Here is a 21,977-nt window from a genome sequence, read left to right on the forward strand (position 1 = left end):
TAAGCTACAGTACTGGCTGATCAAAACCCAGTTTTGATACATGTACATGCACAAGTATGTACACAAACATGCACACACACACACACACACACATCAAACATAACACTCCTAAGGAAAAATAGAACACTACTTTTTAAAAAATAGGGCAAATGTAACTGTGTTTTAAAATCAGGTTTAGATGTATGTATGTATTCAATTTATATATCCACCCAATCTCACAGTACAGACATTCAAGGTGCGTACAAGGATTAAAGCCTAAACATATTATAAATAACAACCAGAACCAACGTACATTGCTTGGGAGAAATATGGAGTTTTATCCTGCCACAAAAAACGGTGGGGAGGCGGGTTATTGATTTGTTGTTTATTTAATATATTTATGAACAGCCTTGTTGGTTAATAGGCACTGGAGATAATATATGAAATCAAGTAAAACAGTAATAAAATCCAAATCAACACAATAGTGGGGTAGGTGGCGAGATGGATGTTATTACCGCTGCAAAAATAATATTGGAAAACAGAATGCAAGCATAGGAAAGGGAAATGTGAAACCCCTTTTAAATGGAAATGGGACTATAGAGTAGTGTTATCTCAACCTTGAAAACTGTAACTGACTTCAACTCCCAGAATTCTATTGTGTGTGTGTGTGTGTGTGTGTGTGTGTGTGTGTGTGTGTGTGTGAGAGAGAGAGAGAGAGAGAGAGAGAGAGAGAGAGATCTGGGTGTTTAATTTGCTTAACAATACAGATTACATTTTTAATCTCCACCCCTTTATTTCCAACCACTGGTAAAATAAATTCCACATTTGATAATAATCTGTATCTTCTTTCATTTAATTTTCAAGTCAATCTATCCCTTTCTGCACAATCCAGTATCTTCCTAATTATCTCTTCATCTTGCGATGTTTCTTCATTTTTCCAATATTGTGTGAATGTAATCCTCGCTGCTCTTAAGACATACAATGTGAAATATATACTTTGCTTATCAAGTTTTTTCTGGTGTTATACCTAATAAGAACAGTTCATCTATATGTTTCCCTATCATCTTTTCTAACCACCTGTGTAACTTTGCCCATTTTTTTTCATTAACACAAGTCCACCACATATGATAAAATGTGCCCGTTTTTTTGGTTACATTTCCAACATTTGCTGGACATATTTTTAAACACTGGAGACTTATTCTATTCCAAACTGTGGTCATAAGTTGCGAACTACCCTTAATTCCTGGCAGGGAAAGAGGGAAGAAGTAAATAGGGTAGTTGTGTTGAGCTTGACAAATGACTTCATGAATGTTCCTGAACAGTTTTCTTGGTGACAATATCGAAGTGGTTTGCCACTCACTTCTTCCAGAGATAGTTATTTTGTATTGTTTTGTCTTTTTGATTCGACTCCTTACTCTAGCCTACAGTTTTTGAATTCACTGGGGAATCTGCCATCAAAAGGAATGGTAGTAACCCTTGCATAACCACCTTTCTTTTCTTTTTGTAATTTTATTTATAGTTTTTTTTTCTTTAACATCCAGTGCTTGGTGAACAATGAATTGTCTGGGTCAATGTATATAATGTATATTATACAGAATACTAATAACAATAACAACATACTTTTTAGATGTGCATATAAATAATCTTTCAACTTCTAACATTTACGTATACATAGTAATTATAATGTATTCTATTATATCTCAGTATGCATAATACTATTTTCCCAATTTCTACTTTCTACCTCTATTTTCTAATCCTAATAAAGCAGTTACCATATCAAGAAGTGTTCTATATCTAACCATCATCTCTTGTTCTTTTTAGTATTTGAAACTACCTTTATTTTCAACCTGGCCTCCTGAGGCAATGAAATATAGAACAGGACAGTTATAATAACACATCAATAACAGGTTATAGGTAGTCCTTGGCTAACAACTACAATTGGGATCAGAATTTCCTTGGCTAGGCAAGGCCGTTGTTAAGGAAGTCGTACCCGATTTGGGCCACCGTTCTTAAGTGAATCATTGCAGTTCTTAAGTGAATAACATAGTTATGAAACAAGACCGGCTTCCTTCATTGACTGTTTGCCAGAAGCCAGTTGAGGTAATAAATGAGGATCACATAAGCCGAGGACACTGGAACTGTCATAAATACAGGTCCATGGTGAAGCGCCCAAATTTTGATCAGGTCAGGACTAGTTGTGAGTCACTGTTCTTAGCGCTGTAGTTTTAAATAGTCACTAAACAAACAATTGTAAAGTGAAGTCTATTAGTGTGTGAAAAAAAAAATACTGTTCCTCCAGTTTCTTGGCTCATGACTTTCATAGAATATGGAACATAGAATATAGACAGTAGACTGTAGAATATAGAATATGGAACATAGAATATAGACAGTAGACTGTAGAATATAGAATATGGAATATACTGTAGAATATAGAATATAGACAGTAGACTGTAGAATATAGAATATGGAATATAGAATATAGACAGTAGACTGTAGAATATAGAATATGGAATATACAGTAGAATATAGAATATAGACAGTAGACTGTAGAATATAGAATATGGAATATAGAATATAGACAGTAGACTGTAGAATATAGAATATGGAATATACTGTAGAATATAGAATATAGACAGTAGACTGTAGAATATAGAATATGGAATATAGAATATAGACAGTAGACTGTAGAATATAGAATATGGAACATAGAATATAGACAGTAGACTGTAGAATATAGAATATGGAATATACTGTAGAATATAGAATATAGACAGTAGACTGTAGAATATAGAATATGGAATATAGAATATAGACAGTAGACTGTAGAATATAGAATATGGAATATACTGTAGAATATAGAATATAGACAGTAGACTGTAGAATATAGAATATGGAATATAGAATATAGACAGTAGACTGTAGAATATAGAATATGGAACATAGAATATAGACAGTAGACTGTAGAATATAGAATATGGAATATACTGTAGAATATAGAATATAGACAGTAGACTGTAGAATATAGAATATGGAATATAGAATATAGACAGTAGACTGTAGAATATAGAATATGGAATATACTGTAGAATATAGAATATAGACAGTAGACTGTAGAATATAGAATATGGAATATAGAATATAGACAGTAGACTGTAGAATATAGAATATGGAATATACTGTAGAATATAGAATATAGACAGTAGACTGTAGAATATAGAATATGGAATATAGAATATAGACAGTAGACTGTAGAATATAGAATATGGAATATACTGTAGAATATAGAATATAGACAGTAGACTGTAGAATATAGAATATGGAATATAGAATATAGACAGTAGACTGTAGAATATAGAATATGGAACATAGAATATAGACAGTAGACTGTAGAATATAGAATATGGAATATACTGTAGAATATAGAATATAGACAGTAGACTGTAGAATATAGAATATGGAATATAGAATATAGACAGTAGACTGTAGAATATAGAATATGGAATATACTGTAGAATATAGAATATAGACAGTAGACTGTAGAATATAGAATATGGAATATAGAATATAGACAGTAGACTGTAGAATATAGAATATGGAATATAGAATATAGACAGTAGACTGTAGAATATAGAATATGGAATATAGAATATAGACAGTAGACTGTAGAATATAGAATATGGAATATAGAATATAGACAGTAGACTGTAGAATATAGAATATGGAACATAGAATATAGACAGTAGACTGTAGAATATAGAATATGGAATATACTGTAGAATATAGAATATAGACAGTAGACTGTAGAATATAGAATATGGAATATAGAATATAGACAGTAGACTGTAGAATATAGAATATGGAATATACAGTAGAATATAGAATATAGACAGTAGACTGTAGAATATAGAATATGGAATATAGAATATAGTAGACTGTAGAATATAGAATATGGAATATAGAATATAGACAGTAGACTGTAGAATATAGAATATGGAATATAGAATATAGTAGACTGTAGAATATAGAATATGGAATATAGAATATAGACAGTAGACTGTAGAATATAGAATATGGAATATACTGTAGAATATAGAATATAGACAGTAGACTGTAGAATATAGAATATGGAATATAGAATATAGACAGTAGACTGTAGAATATAGAATATGGAATATACAGTAGAATATAGAATATAGACAGTAGACTGTAGAATATAGAATATGGAATATAGAATATAGTAGACTGTAGAATATAGAATATGGAATATAGAATATAGACAGTAGACTGTAGAATATAGAATATGGAACATAGAATATAGACAGTAGACTGTAGAATATAGAATATGGAATATACTGTAGAATATAGAATATAGACAGTAGACTGTAGAATATAGAATATGGAATATAGAATATAGACAGTAGACTGTAGAATATAGAATATGGAATATACTGTAGAATATAGAATATAGACAGTAGACTGTAGAATATAGAATATGGAATATAGAATATAGTAGACTGTAGAATATAGAATATGGAATATAGAATATAGACAGTAGACTGTAGAATATAGAATATGGAATATACTGTAGAATATAGAATATAGACAGTAGACTGTAGAATATAGAATATGGAACATAGAATATAGACAGTAGACTGTAGACTATAGAATATAGCATATGGAATATAGACTGTAGACTGTAGCACATAGAATATGGAATATGAAAAGTGGATCATAGAATATGGAATATGGAACATAGAATATGGAATATGGAACGTAGAACGTAGACTGTAGAATATAGAATATAAAATAATATAGAATATAGAATATGAATAGAAGTGTTGGAAGGGACCTTGAAGGTCTTCTAGTCCCACCCCTTGCTCAGACAGGAAACCCTATACCATTTCAGATAAATGATTGTCCAACATCTTCTTAAAAACTTCCAGTGTTGGAGCATTTACAACTTTTGAATTGGAAGCAAGTCATTCAACTGATTAATTGTTCTCACTGTCAGGAAATGCTTCCTTAGTTCTAGGTTGCTTCTCTCCTTTATTAGTTTCCATCCGTTGCTTCTTGTCCTGCCTTCAGGTGCTTTGGAGAATAGCTTGACTCCCTCTTCTTTGTGAGGCAGTCTCTCAGACACTGGAATATTGCTATCAGGGCACCCCAGTCCTTCTTTCCTCTAGAGTCTCCAAACATGTAAGAAGCAGAACCTTACTCGCAGAGTTATAATCTTTATTTCTAAGGGTAGGTTGACACAGAGAAATTCTGCTCTTTTAGACGTATGTGAGCTAGAGCTCAGCCTTCACCAGTGGTCTTCTTAGTTACGATGGCTGAGATTTATTATTAAGCCAGATCTAAAACCTTTCTATGCCTCCTAAGATGGAAGGGAGGCTAATATTAAAGTAAGTTTAAAATATTGTAGCTCATTGAAGGCCACTGAATAAAATTGAGCTATGTGGGGAATTGATCATCTAGCATTAAGGCTTTTCTCTGGAATAAAAGGTCCATCAATCATACAAATTCCAATCATCCATCTAAAAATGTCGTGCGATCTACTCTTTTGAGCTCCTAAATCCACCCATTTGGCACCCTGTCTCAACCTTTGCGCTGGGTTGAAACTGTGACAGTAACCAAATGCACTCATCACAAGGAAGTAGCTGTCAAGCAGGAGAGGGTTGTTTTATAGCTACAGGACTCCAAGAGTAGATTGTCATTGGATTTTGTGACAGGGCCTTAGATGAGTGCAGATGCTTAAATTCTTGCCTGCTCTCCCCTGGAAGGGATTTTGCAATCATTAGTACAGATGCTCTCTACGCCATTAATCAGAGCTGGGCTTGTCCTGATATGGCTTAGACAGAACAAACTGTCAGGGGGCGCTCTCCTCCTCCTCCTCCCTTTTCTTCCTCCTTCCTCCTTCCTTCTTCTTCTCCTTTGTCCTCATCCTTTCTTCTTCCTCCTCCTTCCTTCCTTCTCCCTTCTCCTCCTCCCTTTTCCCTCCTCCCTTCTTCTCTTCCTCCTCCCTTCTTCCTCCTCCCTTCTTCTTCTTCGTCCTCCTCCTCTTTCCTTCTTCCTCCCTCCTCCTTTCTTCTTCCTTCTCCTCCTCCCTTTTCTCTCCTCCCTTCCTCTCTTCCTCCTCAGTTCTTCCTCCTCCCTTCTTCCTCCTCCCTTCTTCTTCTTCCTCCTTCTCCTCCTCCCTTTTCTCTCCTCCCTTCCTCTCTTCCTCCTCCCTTCTTCTTCTTCCTCCTACTCTTTTCCCTCCCTCTACAAAGGATTAAAGCCACTGATTTAATTTGAATGGGGAACTGGGAGACAAAATCTCTAGCCCTTCCCTGAACTGGTGTCACACAAGGGGTCAAAGACCAAGCGAGGGATAAAGATAATAAAAAATGGAAAGCAATTCCATTTTAAACTTCCATCGCTAAAGGCGATTGCGGGCAGACTGCAGAGGCAATATATGAGGAGAAATATATTCCTGGTCCCTGGTTTATTGGAACGCTGTTTTTGGTTCCTTAATGATGGTAAATCAATGGTCTAGAAAATGCAGTGCTTTCCCTATTAACCAGACGAGTGCACAAATTCTACCCAACACACCTCAAAACTTTCAATTAACATTTTGCATCTTTCTGCCTTATAATTGGAAGCAATTAAGCTGAATTGTTAGGCAAGGTGGAGACACATAGGGTCTCTGCAAACACATGAACCTTCCTTCCATGCTCTTTTCTATCTCTCAGAGGACTTGTGCAAGCCGTAGGCACTTCTGCCCACTGGGCAAATGCTTGAGCTCATCCAATATGTTCGAATCATAAAAGAGGATGTGCTAATTGGGAACAATCATACAGAACTGTCCCCTTTGTTCTGAAGAAGAGAGTTAACTTATGAAGAGAGAAGAGCAAACTGAGCTGGGGGAGGTGGCGTAAAATGTGTCATCAGCTTAGAATTGTTAACTTGCCACGAGTGGCTCAAGTCCATCCCTCTTTGCATTGTGTTGACCCTTATCTGGCGCTGATTCAAATTTGAACTTTAGTTGTCTGGATTCTTGTGTGTAGACATAAGCAACACTATATATATATGTTTTCTGAGGTTCTCGCGGGTATTTGTATGTGGATCTTTGGTTGTTCGGGTTTTCTCCCGCGTAAGATTCGAAGTATCTAGGCAACGTTTCGATGAAGTCTCATTCATCATCTTCAGGCTTCTGTCTCCGGCTCTGTGCTTCTCAGAGTGATGTGAGATTGCAGCTGCTTCTTCCTTTTAACTGCTAGTGGGGTGGGACTTGATTGGGGGGGCTTGGCTGTGTTCTGATTGGGTGGGGGTGAGCTCACCAACTCAAATCCCCCAGCAACTAAGACTAACCTGAGCACAACCAAGCCCCCACCTGAACAGAACACGCCTCCAACCAATCAGAACACGGCCAACCCCCCAACCAATCAGAACACAGCCAAACCCCCTACCAATGAGAACACACCCCACCCAATCAGAACACAGCCAAGCCCCCACCCAATCAAGTCCCACCCCCACTAGCAGTTAAAAGGAAGAAGCAGCTGCAATCTCACATCACTCTAAGAAGCACAGAGCCGGAGACAGAAGCCTGAAGATGATGAATGAGACTTCATCGAAACGTTGCCTAGATACTTGAATCTTACGCGGGAGAAAACCATATAACAAAGATCCATATATATATATATATATATATATATATATATATGTATATTTCTGAATAGCACCTTAACTTATGGTCCTGATCCTTTGTGCCTGATCATGCCAGAATCACATCCTGTGTTTTCTTTCTGGGTTCCTGGTCACCCATCCAAAGTTACAATTCAAATGAATGAGATGGCAGAGTGGACTTCTTCCTCGAGAGATGCCTCTCTTTCATTTAGCAGTGTTTCTTCTTTCTCAGGTGCCTCCAGACAACCCAGCATCAGCAGTGGTGGGATTCAAATGTTTCTAGTACCAATTCTGTTGGCGTGGCTTGGTGGGCATGGCGTGGCTTGGTGGGCATGGAGGGGAAGGATACTGCAAAATCCCCATTCCCTCCCCACCCCACTAACCTGCTTTCCAGCTCTGTTCTCCTGTGCAGGGCAACAAAAGAAGACCCAGCCAATCAGCTGGGACTTGGGAGGTGGAGAATAGATGGGGGCCAGGCCAACCAGAGGTGGCATTTGCCGTTTCTCCAAACTACTCAAAATTTCCACTATCGGTTCTCCAGAACTGGTCAGAACGTGCTGAATATCATTTCTGAGCACCAGTGCTTTAAAGGGAATAAATAGTGCAAAACCACAGGTCTCGGTTTCGCCATTCAATCAGCTTCCTTTCCCTTCCTTGATCTCTGAGTAGAGCTCAAATCCATTGCAGATATTTGTGAATTCAGGGCATGCTTGTTAATTAACCACTCGGCAACATGGCACTACAGGGTATGGCAAAATGAACCTGTCATTCAGATTCAACTTTTAGTCTGGCCTTCAATTTGCAGGGGTGATGGGGGAGAGAGAGAGATGTAAAAAAATAAAATCGAAGCAGGAATGAAATCAGATTCTCTATCTACACCTGTGTGTCTCAACCTCCAGGCTTCATAAATGGGTGGTTGCCATGGCTACCATGTATTCAGACGAACCAGCGTTAAGTGTCATTCACACTGTGGAACCCATTTGGGAAGGCAAAAGTGTCATTTGATCAGCAGATTTCTCTAAACTGAAGAAGGGGGCAAATTCCGTGCTAACTTCAAAGAGAAATGGTCAGGAAAGAAGATAATTAAAATGCCCAGGATGGCATGCTAAATTGGCCAGATGCCACTCTGAAAGGATCTTTGTGCATGTAACTTGGCAGTAGGCACGTCTGGTCTTCAGTTTTATGAAGATGTAAGCCCAGAGTCAAGAGTTAGAATGAACACCAGAATGATTCTTTATCGTCAGACTGATTCATTTGGCCTAGGGAAAACAAAATCAAGAGGACCTCTATATTTCAAAGTTCTTGCATCCGGATAAGATAACCTTAAGCAGAAACTACTATGCTGCTACTAACATGGGAGGGGACTCACAGCAGTTCTTTTTATCTCAAACACACACACACACACACAACACACACACACATGCTACCAAATGTAATAGCTGATCTACAAACAGGAAGGCCCAATTTTGAATTTTCATAAACTGATTGATTGTTTAATTGCTTAATTCATTGATTCATTCACTCATTGATTGATTGATTGATTGATTCATTCATTCAATCAATCAATTTCTATAGCCACCCAACTCAGTTGAGTGAGTCTGACAATTTAGGATTCTAAATTGAATTACAATTTGAATTCTAATTGTACATTTTTCAGGGTGCCTTGAATTGGCTCATTTATTGGGACCACAACGTATCTATCATTACCTGTAGACCCTTTGGAGGTATGGGACTTTTCTACATGTTTCTGTTATCTTTGACCAGATCCCCAAACCACAAATGTTTGAGAAATCCACTTCAAGGGTTCAAGGTCTCCTGATAGCTAGAGATATGTTATTCTCTTAAAGGTCCTAGTTAATCCAGGAACAGACACCTTGTTCCTCTCCAATGGAGACACCTCAGATCTATTTCCCCAGCCAGTGCAATCACAGATGCTCAGTGGATTGAGCTTAGTTGAAATGGAAAATACCTCTAGTTTAAACAAATTCATGGCAGAACAGAAATCCATTACTGGCGATTTGCCATGATAGCTTTTATGGCACCATGAAGTTCATACCTCTAAATTATCACTCTCTGCAGAGGGACGGGTACAGAATAGTTTTTGCTTTTAAGCTCTTTTATGATCTTCTCTTAGATGTCTAGTTTGAGCCATTGTGGCAGATCCAGCAAGGTTCTTTCTACCACTTTTTCTTCAGTATGAGCTTTCCATTTGATTTCTTTACTTTACAGATTCACAGAGTTGGAAGGGACCTTGTAGGTCATCTACTCCATCCCCCTCCCTGCCCAAGCAGACCCCTACACCATTTTTGACAGATGGCAGTCCAGTCTCTCCTTGAAAGCTTCCAGGAATGAAGCTCCCACAACTTCTGAAGGCAACTTCTGTTCCATGAGTTGATTTGATCTCACCGTCAGAAAATTTCTTCATATTTCCAGGTTGAATTTCTCCTTGTTCAGTTTCCATCCATTATTCCTTGGCCTTCAGGTGCCTGAGAAAATAGCTTGACCCCCTTCCTCCTCTCTGTGGCAGCCCCTCAAATATCGGAAGACTGCTATCATGTCTCCCCTGGTCCTTCTCTTCACTAGACTAGCCAGGCCCAGTTCCTGCAACCGTTTGTCATATGTTTTAGCCTCCAAACCCTAATCATCCTGGTTGCTCTTCTGATCTCTGATTATAATAGACTGACAATCTCTCTCTAGGGAAGCATTCTTTAAATATCCCCATATAGCATCTGGTACAATCTATGGCAACATATTCCAACTGCTAAGCATATGGTCCATCCCAATATACACCTAAAGCAGGTTACCAATGGTGTGCCAAGGACTGGGTATCCAATAGCAGTGGCCCCTGGGACTGGCACTAAGAACTAGCTCCATGGAGAGAGGTTGTTCTGTGGACCAGGGAGGGTATGTGTCAGTGATCCAGAAAAACAAACTCCAACACCAAGACTCCGAGACAGGCACTTTCTCAGAAGTTCCATTTTATTAAAGTTGCCATACTGGCACATCTGGGAAAACCCGAACCTGAGAATTCCAGGTTTTCCTCCAATAATTAAAAAACCCCAAATTCATCCCCTGCACCCACCACTCCATCACGTGCTCCAATCACCATCCATTCCAATGGAAGACATCCCTTAAGCACTCCTCATCCAGGTGCGGGAATAATAACACGACCTTGACTGTAAAGAAGAATGCTATTATGTCTAACTCTTCAAAAAAAAAAACCTCCCAATTTCCCAGGCACAGGAATGTGGCAGCGCGGAAGCTTCTGGCACTAATATGGCTTCCAAAGCTGACAGTGTGGTTTTGCATGCTGCCTGCATCCTGCAAATGGGGCTTCACTTGTTTGTGCGGTCCAGTTTCCGGCCTGCTGTGACCCAGTGCCAGTCCACAGATCCGTGGTTGGGGACTCCTGTCCAACAGGACCAAATACAGCCAAGAGAGGGAAGGAGGAGATTTTTTTTTTTAAAAAAGGAATAAATTCTTTATTAACTGCCTCAATCAGAGATGAAAGGTGTAGATTTCATTTCCCTCCAAAGAGAATCTATTGCCTTTGTTGTTATATATTCATTTGCATTATTGTTTTATGAGAAAATGCAACACCTCTGCTGTCCCTGGAGTAATAAATGCTATGAATTGTTTGATATGATATTTTACTTGAAGGGCTGGCTCTCAAAAGAACCCTAGAAAGCCCTATGAATGAAAGATGTGTGTGTCTAAACAGCATCATCTCTGTAATTCCATCAAAGATTCTTAGATTTGTTTCCCAGGATTGCCTCAGAGCACACTTTTTAAAGAGGCCACTTTCCAACAGCATGTGAAGAGCTGTAGGCCAGTGAAAGAGTAACTGTGGAGAGTGATGCGGTTGTAACTCATCTGGAGTGTGCCATATTCAGGATATTTGGGGTAAACACATTTATATTTCAGTCTTGCTAAGAAATTTGAGAGACCTTAGCTTGACAAAAAAAGGGCCACCATGGGAGAACACAACCAAGGTCTCTCTCTCCTCCCTTTTTTTCCTCTCTCTCTCTCTCTCTTTTCCCTCTCTGTCTCTCTTCTATCTCTCTCTTCTCTCTCTGTCTCTCTTTCTTTCTCTGTGTGTCTCTGTCAGTCAGTCAGTTTGTCTGTCTGTCTGTCTCTGTCACTCTGTTTCTGTCTCTCTCTCTCTCTCTGTCTCTCTCCGTCTCTGTGCCTCTCTCTGTGTATGTCTCTCTGTCTCTGTCTCTCCCACTTCTTCCCTTTTCATTAAACAAGCTGAGATGTAGAACAGATTAAGAAAATGAATAAAACAGAATTAACCTATGATATCCCTTACAAGGCATGGTGATGTCCACTAACTAGCATGAACTTAAAAGGGATTAGATACATTCATGGAAGACAGGTCTCTGAAGAGCTATTAATCCTGAGGAGTTGAGTTACCTTCCATCAAGCCCAACATTCCTGTAAGTAGCTCTTGTAGGAGAACAATGGTGAAGGGGCAGTATTGATTACTGATTAAATATTGGACAGCTATTTATCCAGAATGCAATAAAGTCTCCAGTCCTAGGCAAGAGATTGGACTAGAAGACCTCCAAGGTCCATTCCAGCCCTATGACTCTATGATTGTATGTTCCTACCTCCTGTTTGAAAACACTCAGAAGCGTGGCCATCGTGAGAAATAAGACATTGAACCAAGACAGGCCTTATTCTGATCCCACAGGACTTTTGATAGGTTCTTCTATTTGGACTGAAGTTCTCTGGGGTGGCTTAGTCAGCAACTGATCTGAAGCCAGGGAGACAATGTCAACTACCAGCTCTACATCAAGCTGATCAAGCCATTGGCTGGTGAAATAAGACACAAAGCTCCAAGTCTGAAAGGAAGGGTAGGGTTTTGCCGACCTGTAGTTAAGAGAAAAAAAAAGAGTCCATGCAAACAAGCTTTCAAGAATGGTCCCAGATGGCCTACATTGGTCAATTCAAAGAATTGGATGGGATCCAAGAAGCCAAGTACAAACCAAAGACAGATAAAAGCATGAGTCACTGAACAAGCATTCAAGCCCTCTTATAAAAAGGGAAATTTCACTGCAATGGTTTTCTAAAGAGAGAACAGATTCCAAGGGGCTGAGAATACTTTTATTCAAACATCACCAACCTCCATTCTACTGTCCTTCAAGTAGCAAAGGAAAACAGCAGAATTTGACCTATGGTTAAGGTTGAGTGGAAATGTTCTCCCTGCAGAAATCTCCAGTGTTTTCTTCTCTTGCAAACAGTCCTTCTGCTTTTCTGTTTCATACTCAAGATACTTGAGTATTTTCATTTTTTTTTAAAAAAAATAAAGTTTTATTAATTTTTGACTCTTGCATTAAATTAGTGCATAATAAACATTGCATTGTCTGGGTTATTTTGTTTGCTTAACAATACAAATTATCTTCCTAATCTTTACCCCCTGTTTCCAACCATTGATAAGACAAATTCCATGTTTGATAGCATCCTGTATCTTCTTTCTGTTTAATCTTCAATGTAAGTCCATCCATTTGTGCATAATCCAGTATCTTCTTAATTATGTCTTCATCTAGTGGTACTTCTTCATTTTTTTTCCAGTGCTGCGCAAATACAGTCCTCCCTGCTGTTAATATTAAATATCAGATACTTGAGTATTTTCTGAGCTTGTTGATTAGAAGTAGTAGAGAATGGTAATGTGATGACCCAGGGTATGGCACAAAGGTAACTCAGACAGAGAATAAGTATGGGTCCCTTTATTAATTCAACTTTGCTCCCAATGCTCCAGTTACCTTCCAGTCTGGAGAAAAAAACTCTCCCATGAACCTGCAACAGCCTTTGGCTGCAGATATTCCCATCCAAACGTTGTCAACAGAAAACTTAAAATTATAAATCCAACAAGGCAAGATAAGGTGATAAATCTGGCAGGGCAAGATAAGGTGTTCCCGGAGTGAAGTAACTAAGAAGTAAATCAAACCAGTTGGGAGGATGCCTGGAATTCAGATAACAACAAGCCAACATTACATAAACTCAACTTTTGTTCCTGACAAATGCCCCTCCAAACTGCCTCTCCTTTAAACTCCATCCCCAGGGATGCCTTGTGAAGGGAATCAGGGCCCTTTCCTCTCTCGTAAGTCATGCAACCCATGTTGCTCTCTTCTCTGATCTTCCCTGCATGCCCTAGGATGAAGAGGGGGAGTGTGGTCTTTCTCTGAACCCCTTGTTCTACCTCTTCCCTGCTCTGCCCAGCCTGACTTCACCTTTACCCAGTTTCCTCCACAGCCAAAGAAGCCACTCTCCTGCTCCCTGATGGCTGTTTGTGTTCCTCCTCGGATTCAGACTCTGACAGGGGCGTGAAGGTAGTTTGAGGGGGGAATGTATTTTTTGATCACTTTGAAGCATCCTTGCCTGCTTCCCATTTCCCCACTCTGAAAAAGACCCATGGACTGATTTCTCTTTTTGTGTTCTTCCCACGGAATTCAGTAGAAGGGTAGAAAGCCATGGAGGTGGGAAAAGGGATATTTATACACCAGCCAGGCTTTGGTTAGCTCACCACTAGGCGAGTGCAAGACCACACTCACCCACAAAAAATGTCTCCCTGATATTCTCCTTTCCTTTGGAGAGAATTTGCTTTCTTTAAAATGAGTGAGAATTGATTTTTTTTTAATAATACAGCTTTTTTTTTCATATGGCATTAACCCAGCTCTAAGTCTGCCGTTTCCCTGCTAAACACCAAACTTTTTCCCATCACGTATTTTCCAATACTAAGATGTTCTTGGCTGTGGTGGCCCCTTTGCTCAGAAGTTTTCATTAACATTCTAGCCAGAATTTTTAATGGATGCCATTAATTGCCTTATTAAGACCTCAAGGTTGGAGGAACTCAACTCTTGCCCAGCTGTGCCAGATGCAGGTGCCAAGACTAGAAGTTCAGGGTCAAGAAAGACTTCGAAAATTGCACACATAATTAGGATGAGATCTAGTCTTATCTAAAGGATCCTGTTCATTTATTTCTGCGGTGCTCTCTGAGCTTGGTTGTTTTCTTGCAGATGTTTCATTATCCAACTAAGTAACGTTCATCATCAGCCTCCTAGCACTGATGATGGTACCTCGTTTGGTAATGAAACATCTGCAAGAAAATACCCAAACCCAGAGAGTACCAAGAATCTCACAGTTCGAACCTGAGCTATAAATAGTCCTCTGATTGGTACAATTTATTTCTTTATGTACAGTACATTCCTATTTTGTAGTAGAGAGCATGTTTGACCCAATGCCCTTGATCACTTATGATGGATTTAAATGAATGCCTGCATAATCACACTCAAGAAAATGTTGCAAAATCACCTCCCCCCCCCCTTTTTTTTTGCTCACAAATGGGTGTTTATTGCACCATCGCCTATATTGTTCTTTGCCAAGAACCTTCAAGAAAAGATTTGGCTACAGTGCCAAGGTTTCCCCAAGAGGGTTGAGCACACTCTTAAAGTCTAAATGGACAATTAAGACCTGCAGGACATTGATTTCAAGACAGGCTTTATATTCTGCAAACTCATATTGATTTTGCAGCAATTAAAGAACACATTCAGATTCCACCAATCAACACCGGCAATCAAAATGCTTCTAACATTAAACTGAGCATTAATTGTATAACTGCAGCTATTTTCTTGGCCTGTTTATTGATATTATCTCTTCTAGAAGTATACCTTCGTTGTAAATATCTCATCTAGCTATTGTGAGAGGAGGGGTAAAGGGTAGGGCACGAAACTATGTTCTTTGCTATTATTTCCTTCCTTCCTTCCTCCCTCCTTATTTTTCCTCCCTCCATTTTCTTTTCTTTTCCTTCCTTCTTCCCTCCCTCCCATTTTCCTCCCTTCCATTTTCTTTTCTTTCTTTCCTTCCTTTCTCCCTCCCTCCCTCCCTCCCATTTTTCCTTCCTTCCTTTCTCCCATTTTTCCTCCCTTCCATTTTCTTTTCTTTTCCTTCCTTCCTCCCTTCGTTCCATTTTTCCTCCCTTCCATTTTTTTCTTCCTTCCTTTTCCCCATTTTCCTCCCTTCCATTTTCTTTTCTTTTCTTTTCTTTTCTTTTCTTTTCTTTTCTTTTCTTTTCTTTTCTTTTCTTTTCTTCCTTCCTTCCTTCCTTCCTTCCTTCCTCCCTCCCTCCTTCCTTCCTCCCTCCCATTTTCCTCCCTCCCTTTCCTTTCCTCCCTCCCTTTTTCCTTCCTTCCTTCCATTTTCTTTCCTTTCCTCCTTCCTTTCTTTTTCCTCCTTCCTCCTTCCTCCCTCCCTCCCTCCCTCCCTCTCTCCCTCCCTCTCTGCTTTTCTTCCCAGAAAACAGCAAGAAAACATTCAGGATGTTTATCTTATCTGAATGTTTAAGTTCCCTGACCAAGAAAATCCCAATTTCACCAACAATTCTATACTACAAAACGCCTGTAGTCTCTTAGGCAATGTAGCTCTATCTTAACTGTTGACGTTCTGGTTGGCACATTTTTGCTGGACTTTAGCATAAGAGCCAGTTTGCTCTAGATCCTGCCCAGGAGACAGAGAGAAACCAGGAGAGAAACCAGGAGACAGAGAGTTCTAGTCCTGCCCTAGGCATGAAAGCCTGCTGGGTGATTTTGGAGCCAATCACTTGTAGACTCTGAGTTATGGTCCTATCTCAGGCACAAAAGCTGCCTTGGTAACTTTGAGCCAGTCACTCTCTCTCTCTCAACTCAGCCTGCAAAGTTCTGTTGTGTAGAAAAAGAGGAAGTCATTGGAGAAATTATTGAAAGTTGACATTGTTCATTGGGTTCTGCTCTTGAAAACCGACAATTTCCTTCCTCTCAACCTTAAGTATCTTCTTATTATCTCGGAATACAGGAAAACAGACTACTTCTCTTAATGAATTATTCACCTCTTCTCCTGTCCATTCCTTAATTTCCCCCAAATAGGAAGTTGTGGAGAGGAATTTTATAACTGGAGGCCCTGAAATATATATTTTAAATCAGTCAACATCAGAAATGCAGGCAGGACAATTGGATGGATGGTTTGTGGGGTCCTTGGAGCTCTCTGAACTGGGTGGGGTTTGTTTTTTTTTGCAGACATTTCACTACCCAACTATGTAATATCAACAGTGCGAGAAGAAAGTGGGGTTTGCTCTCTGTTTATGCATACATGACTTGTCCCATTAGGGTTCCAGGAGTGTTTTTGGTGGTTCCACAATTCAGCTGTTGTTTCCTGTTTCACTCTTGGTTGTTTGCTCTATAGTATTGTTACTTTTTATTGAGTCTTCTGGCAAATTTAGAACTTCAAAAGGTCCAGGAACTAAAGAAGAGAGAGAACAAGCCTTAAGCCAGTTCTTTTGCATTTTCATTCCTATTTTTTATTTTTTTTAAAAAAGAAAGGCTTTCATTATCACTCAATCAAGCCTGGCTTTCCATGGCTATAAAAAATGATGAACACAGAGGCACTTTTTAAATTTTAAAAGAACAATGTCATGTTATTTAAGCATTAGGAAGAGCAGCTGGGCAAATGGAAAGAGAAAGCATCTTGGCAAGGGAACTCCTCATATATATTTTTTTAACTGAACAAAGATAGGTTAGTCAGTAGCCAGGCATCGTTCTGCTGAGTTGCTTGAAAAGAGAGTTGGAACCCTAACAAGCATTCATTATTCATGTAGTTTTGAGCACCTCAGCATTTGCTGAAGGAAATGTCTTTTGCATAGAAATGCCACTGACTGTTGGGATGATCCAGCTTGCATGAAGTTATATCCCTCCCGTAATGTTGAAGGCATAAGCAGGGATCCCCCCCTTCTCCTTCCACCCCAGATTTTATTCCAAAACTCAACCAACCAGAGATTGCTTTGTAAAAGAGATGATGTCATGACAGATGATGTCAACTCGGCAGGGGTAATCACCACATCAATCACCAAAGATAAGTGAATGCAAAATACATGAATATGGAAGTTGTTTTCATATTTTTCTCCCTGCTTTGCAAGCGAGACTCCTTTGCAAGCCTTCTCCACTTTTTCATTCCCATTTCATCATCCTTCAGTCAAGAAGAAATTTAAAGTTATTAGTAACTCCTTGATGTGGCCAAAATAGCCCGTCTTTCTTTCTTTCTTTCTTTCTTTCTTTCTTTCTTTCTTTCTTTCTTTCTTTCTTTCTTTCTTTCTTTCTTTCTTTCTTTCTTTCTTTCTTTCTTTCTTTCTTTCTTTCTTTCTTTCTTTCTTTCTTTCTATTAAGACAATTCTTCAAAGTATTTATCAGCAAAAAAACATTTATCCCAATGTCACTTAGATTTTAAACTTTTGTCTTAGATTTAGCACCACAAAGGTAGATTCCAAAATGTAAGATTGTTGTAAAACCCAGCAGGTTCTGCATAGTACTAGGTAAATAATATACATGCATACATACATACATACATGTCCTTGGAAAAGACTCAAGTGGATAAAAGTGCCAAACCCAGTGTAAACATCTGGCTGACTGTGCAACCAGCCATAATAAATAGAAATAGAATGACTCTGGCCAAAGAAAACAAAGAGAGTGCCAATAGTAATAGGTGCCTTGGGTGTAATCCCCAAACACCTGGAGCACCACTTGAAAACCGCTGGCATTGACAAATTCGCCACCGGTCAATTGCAAAAGGCAGCTTTACTCAGAACAGCTTACATTCTCTGATGGCACCATCAAACAATACCATCTACCCATCCCACATCCTTGGATAGGGCAGGAAAAGTAGATAAAAATGCCAAACCCAGTGTAAACATCTGGCTGACTGTTCAACCAGTCATAATAAATAGAAATAGAATAACTGTGGCCAAAAACAAGCAAAGAGAGTACCAATAGCAATGGGTGCCTTGGGCGCAATCCCCAAACATCTGGAGCACCCCTTAAAAACCATCGGCCAAATCCAGTATAGACATCTGGCTGACTGTGTAACCACCCATCATAATAGTATGTTGGTGGAAGAAGAAGAACAGCAAATTTCTCTGGAGAATAATCACTGCTGGAGACATGCTGCCCTACATTGGGATAATGCAAATATAAAGCCATCAAAGTTTAATATATTCTCAGCATCTTGAGCCTCTGTCAGCAATCACTGATGGCATTTCATAATCTCATTGTTAATGATTTAGCATCATTGGTAAGACACTCCTGTGGCATAACTAAGCACAATTCAATTTTAATCTTCACTAAGGTAATTCCCCCTTGACTAAATTGCAGTTTCTGCTCCTATTTTCTGGGGATCCTCTCTGTCAAGGACTCAAGATTTTCATTTTGACTTGTCACCCTGCTGGCTTTTATGCCTAAGGTGGGACTAGAACTTATCAGTTTCCTGGTTCCTCGCCTGATGGCCTTGACCAGACAAAATTTGGCTGATGTTATACAACTCTTTGTTTACTTTAGGGCTCCATGTCTGTTTGAAACTCAAATATCTTAATCCTAAATGGGTGGTGCAAATGCAGCCAGAGAATCTTCAAGAGAATGGAGCTATAGGAAGGTTTTGATGTTGAGTAGATAAGAAAGGAACAAAATCAAAACAAATTTAAAGAGTGTAAAAAGGTAAAGGTAAAGGTTCCCCTCGCACATACATGCTAGTTGTTTCGGGCTCTAGAGGGTGGTGCTCATCTCCATTACAAAGCCAAAGAGCCAGTGCTGTCCGATGACGTCTCCGTGGTCATGTGGCCGGCATGATTCAACACCTTTGAAGACACAGAGAGCTGTTCCCTTCCCACCAAAAGGGTTCCTATTTTTCTACTTGCATTTTTACATGCTTTCAAACTGCTAGGTTGGCAGAAGCTGGGACAAGTAATGGGAGCTCACTCCATCATGCAGTGCTAGGGATTCGAACCACCGGCCTGCTGACCTTTCTAATTGACAAGCTCAGTGTCTTAGCCACTGAACCACTGCATCCCCAGTGAAAAAGTGTAGCCCAGGTCATTTCACTGGTCATGTCCCCACAAAGACTGTGACAGGTGTAGTATGTCATCAGACAGCTGATAACCTTCATTTTTATTTCACAGCTCGGCACAGATCTCAAAGTTCTTACAAAAAAAGGCATAAATGGCAGCAATTGAATGGAGAAGTGTCACCAGCAGAGACGAGTTCCTCCTCTTTAACTATGACAATGGCTGATCGTCACCTTGCAGTGTTTCAAAACGGGATAGCAAGAGTGTACTTTCCTCTGTCTCAGATATTGAGCACAATTCTGGACACCAAACTTTACGAAAGGAAACCAGGAGGGGTTCAGAGAAGGACAAGGAAGATCATCAGGGGACTAGAAGCTAAGTCCTATGAAAAGAGACGGGAGGAACAGGATTTAGTTCACTTTGAGAAGATTTGGGAGTGAAAATGGATAGTTTTGAAATGCATAAATGGATATCACAACAATACAACGATACAAGAGCACACAATAGATACAAACTCAAGGTTAACCGCACCAAACTTGATTGCAGGAAATACGACTCCAGCAACAGAGTGGTCAATGTCTGGAATACTCTACCTGACTCTGTGGTTTCTTCCCCAAACCCCAAAAACTTTAACCTTAGACTGTCTACTATTGACCTCACCCCTTTCCTAAGAGGTCTGTAGGGGGCGTGCATAAGCGCACCAATGTGCCTATTGCCCCTGTCCTATTGTTTCTTTTTTATTTGTATCCATTTCATGTATTCATAACTATGTTTATACTTGTACCTGTTGTCTAATACCTGCTTGACAAATAAATATATAAATAAAAATAAATAAAAGGTCGAGATTTGTTCAGAATGCAGGATGTGGAACAATGGGTTGTTAAATTCTGATAGAATTTTAGAAAAAAAAAGTAAGAATAAGAGCAAATCAGTAGCAGAATCTACTTAAATTAGATGAAGTCTCCTTGACAAAAGCCAAGGCTAAAGGGTCGTTCTGGCTGTTTTAGTTTAGATTCTTACAATGAGAAAAGCTTTATAACCCCAGGGTCTTAGTGCCCCCTCTTAATTCTTGATTCTATGATTCTATAATTTACATTCAGCTGTAATCACCCTTCTATTCAGGAATTAAGCTTTTGAAGCATTGATTATTTCACAAAGTCTGACAAAAGCCAGCAGAAACTAGTATGGAAGGACAATATCTATTTTGCATAACTTTATTCATTTTGATGTGGAACAGATGAACATGCAAATCTATGTTGCTACAAAGAACAGAGTTGGGTTTTTGAACTGTCAAATGTCTATCTTGGACTGCCTCCAAAGTAAAAGACTCTATTATTCCTCATTAAATCAAACCTTGCTTGTGTGGTTTTTTTTTGTTTTTTGTAAAATGTGGTATGAACTTCAAGCAATAAAGTAAACCATTTGCTTTTGGGTAAAATATGTAATTCAATAAGGAAAATATTCTGGCAGCTGATGCCCCTGTAAGGAAAGGAAAAAGATGCGGGGAAAAGATATGAAGCAAAGTTAGGATGGCACAACTTCAGATTTGAAATCCTACCTGGCTTGTAGGTTTCTTGGCTCTCTCTACTCCAGCTCCTGTTTCTAAAAAAAACAAACAAAAAGACCTTGAAATCTGGATTTCTTCTCCATGCTTGTTATGTTCGCTGGCGATTTTTGAAAAATCTCACCCTTGAAAAAAAATCTGTCTAGAAATGAAAGAGACCAGCAAAACCTTTCTAAGATCTCAGATACAAAAAGTGGTGAGATGAGTTTGAGAGCTAGTCAAAATGGACGTCTAATGAACAGAATAACAGCTTTGGAAGAGACCTTTGAGAGAATTCCTCGTAGTGGAATTAGTACAACGGTAATCTTTGTCCTTTAGTATTTGGCACTAACAGATTTATTTATGCCTTAATTTATGAAGGCAACTCTGAGCGGCTTAGACTGCATTAATGTAGCAATAAGATTAAAATAGGTTATAGAACAACCTGACTAGCCATAATAACATAATCCCCAATGATGTCCAAGCATCGGTTCTTCCAGAGCAATCAATATTTACAAGCTCCTCAGGGATTCTCCTGGAAGAGGAAGGTTTTAATCACCTTCTGGAATGCTAGGAAGGATGAGCATCCTTTATCTCAGGTGGTGTCAAATTTGATTTCATTGAGGGCCGCATCAGGGTTGTGTTTGACCTCTGGGGGGGGCATGGCTAGGGGGCTTCATGGCCAGCTTGATGTCACTCTTGTTGGGGGCACCTGTGGTAGCCAAGTGCTAAGTCCTTCAGACTCTCTCTCCTTCTCATTATAATCTCCTTCCTTCCTTCCTTCCTTCCTTCCTTCCTTCCTTCCTTCCTTCCTTCCTTCCTTCCTTCCTTCCTTCCTTCCTTCCCTCTTCATCCTCCTTTCTTCCCCTCTTTCCTTCTTTTTCCTTCCTTGCTCTCTTCTCCACTTTCCTTCTTTTCCTTTCTCTT

At 39.2% G+C, this 21,977-nt stretch overlaps 1 long non-coding RNA gene across 1 annotated transcript; it reads right to left on the reverse strand.

The window, feature by feature from the left end:
* Positions 1-747: 747 nt before the first annotated feature.
* On the reverse strand, positions 748-21,375 carry LOC148125060 (uncharacterized). Its single transcript, XR_015744632.1, has 2 exons — positions 21,066-21,375; positions 748-945 (listed from the first exon to the last, which is right to left on the reverse strand). It is a non-coding gene; the product is annotated as an uncharacterized LOC148125060 (long non-coding RNA).
* Positions 21,376-21,977: the final 602 nt, after the last annotated feature.

Source organism: Pseudonaja textilis, chromosome 9 (genome assembly GCF_049901715.1).
Source record: "Pseudonaja textilis isolate UNSWEBS1 chromosome 9, rPseTex1.2, whole genome shotgun sequence".
Classification (NCBI taxonomy): Eukaryota; Metazoa; Chordata; class Lepidosauria; order Squamata; family Elapidae; genus Pseudonaja; species Pseudonaja textilis.